This window comes from Hevea brasiliensis, chromosome 6, assembly GCF_030052815.1.
Source record: "Hevea brasiliensis isolate MT/VB/25A 57/8 chromosome 6, ASM3005281v1, whole genome shotgun sequence".
In the NCBI taxonomy this organism is placed as follows: Eukaryota; Viridiplantae; Streptophyta; class Magnoliopsida; order Malpighiales; family Euphorbiaceae; genus Hevea; species Hevea brasiliensis.
Window position 1 is genome coordinate 37,021,298 of NC_079498.1, and position 10,727 is coordinate 37,032,024.

Genomic DNA, 10,727 nt, shown 5'->3' on the forward strand with positions numbered 1-10,727 from the left:
ATGCTCTTTGTCTTCAATTTATTTTATATGTTCATATAGATCATGTAATCATGTTTAATTTGAGAGAATACACAACTTTACACATGTTTAGTTTCTGTCTCTCGTATTTTTATTATTTTTCTTTATTTTCTGAATCTGTAAAAAATTTGTAAAAATTATATTCATATTCTACACAAAATTCCATTAATTTTAGGCTCAAGAATCACAAAAAAAGCTTTAATATTTTGTAAGTTATGGCTGTTTGAAGTTAGGGTTCCTGTAAAATCTGATTTGTAGGATATCCGACTTGTGGAGCCCATATCTCCCTTGTTCCTTAATATTTTTGTGTAAATCTAGTGTCTAAAATTAACTTCAGACTCTTATGAATCTTTTCCAATTGGTTTTGCATTCATATCTGTTGTGGTTAATGAGTTATGAATTTTACAAAAAAGTAGTACGATTCTGTCACTTAGAAAAGTTACGATTTATATAGACCATTCGGTTAGGGTTTTGTTTGATTTATAAATTTTATGATCTTGTATGATATGTAGGCTATCTTCTGTAATTTTTTTTATGATTTTTAGGCATGTATAACTATTTTTAAAAAATCGGATTTCTTGCTACTATTAATCTGTCAGAATTTAAAAATTGTATATTTATGCATGTTCTTGTATTTTCTTGGGTTTTAATTGATATTTGATCTATTTTTCTGTGTTCTTTTAATTCAAGAAGTGTTATGAAGTGTTTGGATAATGTTAGAAGACTTAGACCATTAAGTAGTTGTAATTAATTAGGAATTTTAACCCTTTAGGAGGCTAGAGTTAGAATCCAATGTAAATTGTTATTAATATTTTCTTTATTTCTTTTATTTTCTTTAGTTTCTTTATTTTTTATTATAAACAAAATTGGTAAGTAGCCCTAAGGTAAGTACCAAATAGGGCATTTGCGTGGAGCTTATATGGAGCTAAACGGGAGTAAGCCAGGGATATCATTGCCATACTAGAAGGGAAGACCATTTTTTAAGGGTAGCTTGCCCCAATGACAACTGCATTTACCAACAGGTAAGTAGCTCTAAACTTCTCGAATAACCATTGGCATGAAATTGTAGTAATAATAGAACTTTTATTTGGTAAATTAAAATTAACTTTGTTTTTAATTTAACTGACTTTTGCATGTAATTAATTTAAATAAATACTTTGTAAATTAAAATTAATCTTGTTTGTAAATTAAACTAACATTGGCATGTAAAATAAATTTAATTTAATACTTGGTAATTGTAAAATAAATTTGCATGTTAGAAATCTTTATTAGGTTGTGATTGTTTGGGACTTATGTGATATTAGAATAAATTACACATATACATAATTAACTTAGTTCAATTATCCTTAGGGTAACTTGGTGAAAATTAATTAATTAGGTTAAATAGAAACGTAGGGTTATTTGAAATTGAATTTGTTTGTAAATTAAATTCTCAATAATAAATTAATTTTAGTCATCTGGTAAATATCATTTAAATAATTAGCAACCCCATAGATAGGAATTACTTGTGCATGAAAATTGTGTGTAAACAATAACCCTTTTGTGAATTACTTGCGTGTGTAGGATTAGAATTGCATTTTTTAGGATAAAGTTTAATAAAGGAATAATAAACAAGACTTCTGGAAACATTAGTAGAGGACTGACACTCGAATTAACAAGGTTAGATCAGGCGTAAGGGGTGCCTAACACCTTCCCTTTACGTACCCACTATTCTGAACCTAGACATTGGGCTATGGTGATGACGGTTGTGGAAACTCTGCAAGGAGTAAGCTGCCATCCATGACCCTCGGAAGAAACGCTGAATATGTTCCGGTTATTACCCAGGTGGCGACTCCTGTCTATCTATGTTTTTGTGGCATAAATCCTTAGTACCGTGGTAGTGTTATGAGAAGACGGTACTTACCAGTGGTTTGATTCTATTCGGATTGTATGAAGTGCATGTCTAGGAAATGCTGTCTAAGGAGGTGGTACTTAAATGTGACCATTGTGACTCCACCATCTTTCCTGGGCATTTTTTATATAATTCTAATGGATGATATTTCGCCTGACGCCCCCCCTCCTTACACATACAAGAAATTCTAGAATTTCCTGTATGAGTGATAAAGCAGTATATGATGTAGTTTAGAAAAATGCCAGTATAAGAATAATGGCACAATCATTTTAACTTTTACTGGTAACATGCTCCGCAACCATTATGTTTTTTTTTTCTTTTTTTTTTTTTCAGTTTGTAGTGTAGAATAACACTCAACAATTTTATATAGTAATTTGAAAATTTCAAAAAACCGTGCAATTCACGGGCAAATACCTAGTTAAAGATAAAATTGAGTTCTTAATGTCAATGAGGTAATATAATATTTTACAGATAATATCAAATAAAGAGGATTATATTTTATTGGGTAGCCATCATTAAGACATGAAATCTGTAATCTGTCTTCAATATTTGATTGCACAGAGAAGAAAAACAAAAGTATGTGAAGTGCACCAGCTTTTATAATAATGAATAATGGTATGGAAATAAATAGCTCTTGCAAGAGGTGGGAAAGAATGAAAGTGGCAATCAGAAATTGTTAACACCAGCACTAAATTACAGGATCAGTTTAGAAGAACTAACCATTTCAAAGCCATTTGTTAAACAGTGACACTATAGAAGCCATTGCAGCAGCATGATTTGTTTCCTTCAAAGTTTTGAAGAATTCTAGACTAGAAGAATATGGAACAGACCAGATCCTCAAAGACATTAGAGTACAATAGTAAAACAGTAGTTTCCTGGAAAGAGTAGCTCTTGACATTTGATGAAGGTAAAACTAGTGCAAGAAAATACAAAAGAAAAATTTATCAGTCACGCTTAAACAAAATGACTTCTTTCAGCACTAAACTTGTTCGAGTAATTGAAAATGCTCTTGTGCATGTACCTGAAGGAGTTGAAACTTGTTCTATCATGAAACGGCCATGAAGGACCACGTGAATCTGCACCAACTGAAGAGGTTGATCATTGTCTACAGACTAATGGCAAGCGCCTGACTGATAAACTAAAGCAGAGGAAAACCACCCAATTTGGTCCAGACCCTCTGATAGCAAACTTGGACATGCATTGATCTGAAGATGCTTTAAAATAGGGAATAATTCTAATGGAAAGCCTCTTTGTGAGTAAAAGTTGAAGATTATAATTTGTTCTAAACCAGTCGAGAAAACACCCATTTGCTCCAGCCACTCCAGGGAGACAGTTCCTCTGATTGTAAGGCTGTACAGTCCAGAAGGCAATTTCTCAAGTCTTAAGTCACGAGAGTATTTGTCGAGGAATATATAACACACAGATGGTGCTGTTGGAAATGAAACCACAAGCTGCTGACATCTCTCAATCTGTAGCGTTGTTAAAGAAAGTAAGTGATTGGGCAAGGCTTTTGTCAAGATTGGACAATTGAATACGTAAAGCTTTTGGAGACGAGGGAAAGCTCCTACACAAGGAATCCATTCATGCCACTCAGCCAAATCTTCAGATCTTAAAATTTCAAGGGATCTAAATGGATTTTCAGTGAATGTGCTACTACTTCCATAGAACTCAAGCCCCACAACTTGGACTCTATCAAATGCTATGATCCAAAGCTCTTTTAGGGACGCTAGCTGCCCAAGCGGTGGAAAGGAGCAGTATCTACACCCTTCTAGCTTCAAGATTGTTAAAGTCGAGAAAGAAGAGTCTCCTAACCAATCTGGAAGTCTTGTACCATTATAACCATTAATGCAAAGATGTTCCACGTTCAGATGAGGCTCTAATTTCTCGAGTACATTTCTTTCACGCTGTGAGTCATCGCCATCACCTTCCCATCTCAGCTTCAACCTCCTGAGGTGCCTTTTAAACTTCAAATTGGCTTCTTCAGCATCATGAACATCCACAACATTTTGAAGATTGTGAATAGAAAGCTCCCCTCGTAGATGTTGAAGCTTCCCCAATTCTTTAAGAGTAGAACCACCCCTTTTTCCTATAAAAAATCACTTAAATTTTGGAGCTTTCTGATCATACCCATTTGTGAAGGCATCTCTTTTAATTTTGTACCTCTAATATCAAGATAGCACAGATTTATTAACCTTGCCATGTGGATTGGCAACTCAGCGAGATCTTTACAACAATACAATATTAAAATTTGCAAATTGTACAAAGTAGTGATAATCTCAGGTAATCTTTTTATGGGTGTTCCAGATAGATTCAAGTAACGTAAATGCTTCCAATTGCCAATCACATCTGAAAGTTCTAAATTATTACTGGGGAGTGACAACACTCTTAGACGCTTGAGTTTTGAAAACAAACTAAGTTTTATCTCATCCTTGACAAATGTTCTCAACACTGCAAAACTCCACAAATGTTGGACTTCAGAGATTCCCATAATTTTTTCTAAAACATCATACTCTGCACCTCATATGATAACGCATTGTTTTAGAAATTTGGCATGAATCAGAACCTTCTAACCTTTTGCAAAATTCTCCTGATACAGATTTAGCCAAATCATGAATAAGGTCATGCATCGTGAAGCAATATTCATTAGTTTTTGATGGTTGAAAAAAAAAATCTTGATGCAAGATCTTGAAAGCAGGAGTCATCTATTTCTTCTGTATCCATATTTGTTTCTGGTGGGCGTAAAAGGCCTTCTGCCATCCATTGAAGAACTAAATCATCCTTTTGGAATTCATAACCTCTAGGAAATATAGCACAATAAGCAAAACATGGTTTTAAATGAGAAGGAAGATGGCAGTAACTCAATCTTAAAGCTGGAAGAATGCTTTCACTCAACAAAGCCCACATGTCGCTGTTCAATATGGCTTCCCGTTGTTTAGAATCTTTCTTTTTGCTGCGCATAAGTCCCCCTAGTACTTTTGCAACTAAGGGTAGACCATAGCATTTTTTCACTATTTTTCTCCCAATAACTTCTAAGTCTGGATACACATAAGAATTCCCACCATCAAATGCATATCTTACAAACAATAACCAACAATTTTCATAAGATAATTCCTTCAAATAATAGCTTGGAACAGTGTGCATAATCGATGCTACGCTTTCATTTCTTGTTGTAACCACAATTTTACTTCCTTTTGCTCCATACTTAAAAGGTCTCTGTAAGATGTCCCAAGCATCATACTTTTCATTCCAAACATCATCTAAAACAACCAAAAATCTTTTCCCAATCAATCTTTCCTTAAGCTCAAGTTGAAGCTGATCTGGGGTTTGGCATCACAAGTCTCTCTGGTGATTGCTTCAAGGATATCTTTTGTTACCTTAAAGACATCGAATTCCTCTGAAACACTAATCCATCCTTTGAGATCAAACCATTCGTTGACTCTATTGTCATTATACACAAGTTGAGCAAGGGTAGTTTTACCCAACCCACAAACGCCCAATATGGGAATCACATCTAGCTCATTACTGTTTCCACCATCTAATACCAACTCTATTATGGCCCCCTTATCATCATTTCTGCCAAAAACACTAGATTCATCTACAAGAGAAGTTGTTGGTATTTTCTGAGATGATGGGTTTTCTGCAATACCCTCCCTCATCCTCAAACCAAGGACATCCTTTTGTTTTAATAAATACTCAAGTCTTTCAAGTAACTCCTCTAACTTTGCTTCTATCTCATTTTTAAATGGACTAAGAGAAGGGAAAAAGTTCCGCACCTGACCTATGCTGGTTTGGGATTCAGCCTCTATCTCTGTCGAAGGGCTTCAGAGGCAATCTCATCAAGGAAGTCATCAGCTTCATAGACATATTTTAAGCTCGTCAAGCCACTGTTTTACAGCTGGCTTCGTAATCTCCTTCTCCTCAGCATCATCGAGCAATCCATTGACAGAAATCAAAGTCATTTTCATCTTCTTGAGCAGTCCATCATTAAGTCTTCGGTTCTTGAAGAAGTCAACAACTTCACGAGAAGCCATCCTACCAAATAGGACCTGAAGGAAAGCAGAGAGAAATGCTCCTCCTACTGCTGCTGCATCCATTGTTTAACTTTTCACCCTTAACAAGTTGTCAAACTATAAAAAAGAAACAGATGAAGAGAAGCAAAACCAAACAGGGAAGGCAAGAAAATAAAGAGTGAGAGAATGGATAAAGATAGAACCGTGAAGGAAAAGCAAAGGAAAGATTATGTTTAACTGTTTACATAGAAAAGGTCTGCACTGAATTATTGAAAGAAGTATTCGTTGTAGACTCTTCATAACTCTTCTTTAATACTCTTTTAACAACCAAAATAGCAACCTCACTAAAATTTGCTAGTTTCTACGAAAATGGTCAAACGCCCTTACTGTGTGGATAAAGATAGAATTCTAGAAGGTATTTAGATTCAAACATCGAGGGACCAATAGCACTCACGGTCATCATTTTAAATGATTGTTTTATTTTAGTTAATCAATTTCAATTGTTGAAATGAATCTCTCAATTTTAGCTTTGTTGTAGGAAAGGTTCTCATAATTTATAATAGTAAACTTTCAGGTTAAAAAAATTTATTATTTTACTTTTTTTTAAATAAAATTATTATTTTATTCCTTTTTCTTTTTCTTTGTCTTCTCTCATATTTTTAATTTCTTATAATCAAATTAATTGGTACTTATTTAGAAATAAAATTATTATTTATTAAATTTATTAATACATTTTTAATTTATATTTTCCTTTTTTGTTATTTTTTATTTTTAATTTAAATTTTATTAAACTTTAGTTATGTTTATCAATAAATAATTCTATTTGTCCTTTAATTTTATAAAATTATTATCTTAAATTTTAATTCAATTGAAGAATATAATTCAAGTGCCAATTAATTTACTTGTCCTCTTTAATTTAAAAAATAATAATTTTCTAAAATGCAATTTAAATAAAGCAATTAAATTGAATTCTCAATTTAACTAGAATTAATAATTACAACTCTAGGTTGTTTTAAAACAAAATAAATTAATTTTAAACATTAATAGAAATTATGTAAACCATAAATAATCCTGATTAGTCATATCGGACACTATAAAAAAAATAAACTTTTACATTTTAAAATATTATTTTATTAATCAAAGTGTTTGGTGGTGACAGTGAAAAATAGTAATTTTCAGAGAGGGTAGGTCAAATTGTAATTTTTGGAAAAGATGAGTAATATATATATATATTGAGTAATATATATATATATATATATATATATATATATATATATATATATATATATATATATATATATATTTGAAAATGAGAGGAAAAACAGTTTTTTTTTTATTTGAAAACTTGTTATTGCCTATGAGCATTTTTTATAAAATAAAATTAAAATTGAGATGTTTTATTTAATAAATTAAAATTAAATAATTGAAATAAAATAATAGACTAACATAGTGTTTGGTACAAGATTAATAAGGGTAATTATTACGCTTGTAACTTTTAACCCTCACTAATATTATTTGGATAGTTAAAAAGAATAAGTTAATTTTTTACCTTATTAATATTTATACCTTTTTGAGAGTTAAATATTAATCTTAGGGATTTAAGTTAATAATTACCCTGCTTAAAAGTTAAAAACTTATAAGGATAACATTTGATCTTTGATTTTTTAATTTTCTATCAAATACATCCTAAAATGAGAAACAGTTGGTGCAACTAATTCGATATTGAGATCGCTAACTAGGTTCTTTCTATTTATTTCCTGCTTGAAAGTGTGAAGAATAAGTTTTTGCAAGAGAATATTGAACTTTCCTAGTGGGTTTTGGAGCTTAACACCCAAATTGGTCTGGCAGCTTTTAATGGCTTCTTCTCATGCCTAAGTTATTGCTCATATTGATTTTTTTTTTTTTTTAAATCTGTACAAAGTTTATGTTTCCTTGTTGAATATTTGAGTTATACATGAAAAATTAATATCCTTTTAAGTTTCTTTAATCAAAACCTAGATTGGAAATTCTTGCGTTTTGTTTATTTAAGTTTTGTAATTTGTTGAGTAAGTAAATTTTCTTATTGGACTTTAATAATTTATTTATTGAAATTTCACAATTTGTTGAGTTTGGAAATTTTTAATGGGAATAGGGAAAGGGGGGAAGGGGGGGAATTGAGAAAAGGCGGGGATAAAAAACTAAAAAAAAAAAGACTACAAAAATTTACCTCTTATTAGACCATGTTATTCAACGTTGACTAATGACAAAATTATTAAAATTTGAATGAAGGACTACTTAATAAACAAAATCAAAAGTTGATGACTTTTTAATATATTCAAAAATGAAGTAGCATATAATATGGCAAACCAAGCATCTTAGGATAATTCACCAAAATTTTAGTTATAAGTAATATAATTGTAATAATTCTTCCTGTCTCCCATTTTCCTTTTTTTTTTTTTTATGTAGTGTTTGATTCAATTCTATCACAAATTGTGGAATACATTAATGAATTCCATTATTTGGTATGACACATTTAAAATGCAGAATTCAACCGAGTTCCATATAATTCATATTTTGTATAATTCTAGAATTGAAATTTATTTTTCCTCATTTTCTAAACTACCCTCGAAAGTAAAATAAAAAAATTATAATTTTTTACATAATTCAAGAAAATCGTATACCAGATAAATTTATAACAATTAATAAACATATAAATCAAGTAAATTCACATGTCTCATTATAGGAGATTTATATAACAATATAAATAGTATCATTACTAAGTGTATAATAAGCTTAAATTTTAAAAAGTTAGGACAAATGTGAAATATCTTATATAGTTATCCAGACATGTATAGTTATGCAAGAGAGGGAATAAAGATGATAAGAGAAGAGATAGAATAGGAATGGTATAGATTTGCTGTGCACAGCTATTTATGTTGTTATATAAATCTCCTATATTATGGGACATATGAATTTATTTGATTTATATGTTTATCAATTGTTATAAATTTATCAGGTACAAGATTTTGTTGAATTGTATAAAAAAATTAAAAATTATACAAAATCACAACAAACCATAGAGTTGAATTTTTTTATAAAATCACAACAAATCCTACAGTTGATATTTTTTATCATGGTGCAATGGTGATAGTACTGGCTTTCAATGTGCACAGCTTCTATGATGTATAGCTAGGTGGATATGGTGCTCTCTTCATGGATTTGCTTGGTTGGAGGAGGTGACAACGATATATGAAGGCATGAACATAAGAGAAGATCTTTGTACAGCTTACCCTACATAATTGTACCAGAAACATAACACCAACAAAAAAAGGCTTTTGATTGGGCTGCCAAAGAGTACATGATGAAATTGTTGGTTCAATTGTGTTTCTTTTTCTTCATATTTCTAATTATTTGAAAGAATTGTTGTTTAGTTTTGAACTTTGAATTTTTTATTATGGATTTTTTTTTTAATTTTTGTTAAGCTTATTTTCATTTTAATTTTGGATTTGCATATTACGGATTTGCTGATTTTAAATGAGACTGTTATGATTTCAATTTTGAATTTTGCATATTAATTATAGATTTATTAATTTTGGATGAGATTGTTTCGAACTTAACATTAGGTATGCAAATTATACATTTATTGACTATAGATAAGATTGTTTTGATTTTAAAGATTGTTTGATTTTAATTTTACGTTTGCATATTATGGATTTATTGGGGATTTTATAATTATGGGAGAGGCTAAGAAAGAGGAGGGATAGACAGAGAGAGAGGATGGAAAAGAGTAGAAAAAAAAAAAGAGAGGCAAGGAAAGAAAGGAATGGAGAGATAGAATAACATCAGAGAAAGGGGATGGGGTGTAGAAAAATGGTAAGGAAGAGTAAAAAAAGTAAAGAGAGCTAACGAGAGAGCAGAAAATAGAGGTAGAGTGGTGTTGAGAGGGGGTGGAAAAGAACTAGAAATAGAGAAAGACACAGAGAGACATGGAGGGATGGGGATAAAGAAAGAAGGCAAAAGAGAGCAAAAAACAAAAAGAGGCAAGGAGAGAGACAAATAGTAGGGGATGGGGTAGAGAGAGAGAGAGAGAGAGAGAGAGAGAGAGCAGAAAACAGACAAAGGTAAATAGAGAATATAATCCAAAAGTGAGGACAAGGTAGAGATCGATATATAAAGAGAGGAAGCAATAGTAAAATCATTTTCTTTCTTTCTAATGGCAAATTAATTACTTTCTTAATATAAGGATGAATTTGTTGATGGAATTACAAATGCATGGATTAATTAATTCAATTTTAAAAAAGGGAAACTAATTAATTAATATTGATAAAATTATCTGTTTTTTGTATTGAGGGAAGCGGATAGAAAAGAAAAGAAAAGAATTTTTATTTCCCTATTTTATTTTAATTGGAGTGTAATTAGAGAATGCAAAAAAAGAGAAAACAAGGGAAATTTCCTAATGTAATGCCCCTTTCCTTTGTTTAGCTAGAAGAAGAGCAGTAAATTACTAAGAACAATGTAAAATAAAGTAACCTGATATTTCTAGTTTTAAAAAGACTTAAAAAGGGGAGATAAACGATCATTTGGCTGTTGAATGATCGAGGGACTATATAAAGGGAAAAGGGGGAGGGTAGTTGAGTGACATTTCTTTAACCCAATTTTCAATAGTCTTTTTCCCTTCTTTTCCCTTCCTTTTCTCTTTCTCCTTCCCTTCCATTTCTATTTTTCCTTCACCTATCCTACACCCCAAAACATCTTCATATCTCTAGTGTCAACCCAAAAGAGACTTAGTAAGCTTATAAGTAATGATAACAAAAAGGGCAAGGAAGGAA

At 31.1% G+C, this 10,727-nt stretch overlaps 1 pseudogene; it reads right to left on the minus strand.

Moving 5' to 3' along the window:
* Positions 1–3,021: 3,021 nt before the first annotated feature.
* Positions 3,022–6,162, minus strand: LOC131180631 (putative disease resistance RPP13-like protein 1; annotated as a pseudogene).
* Positions 6,163–10,727: the final 4,565 nt, after the last annotated feature.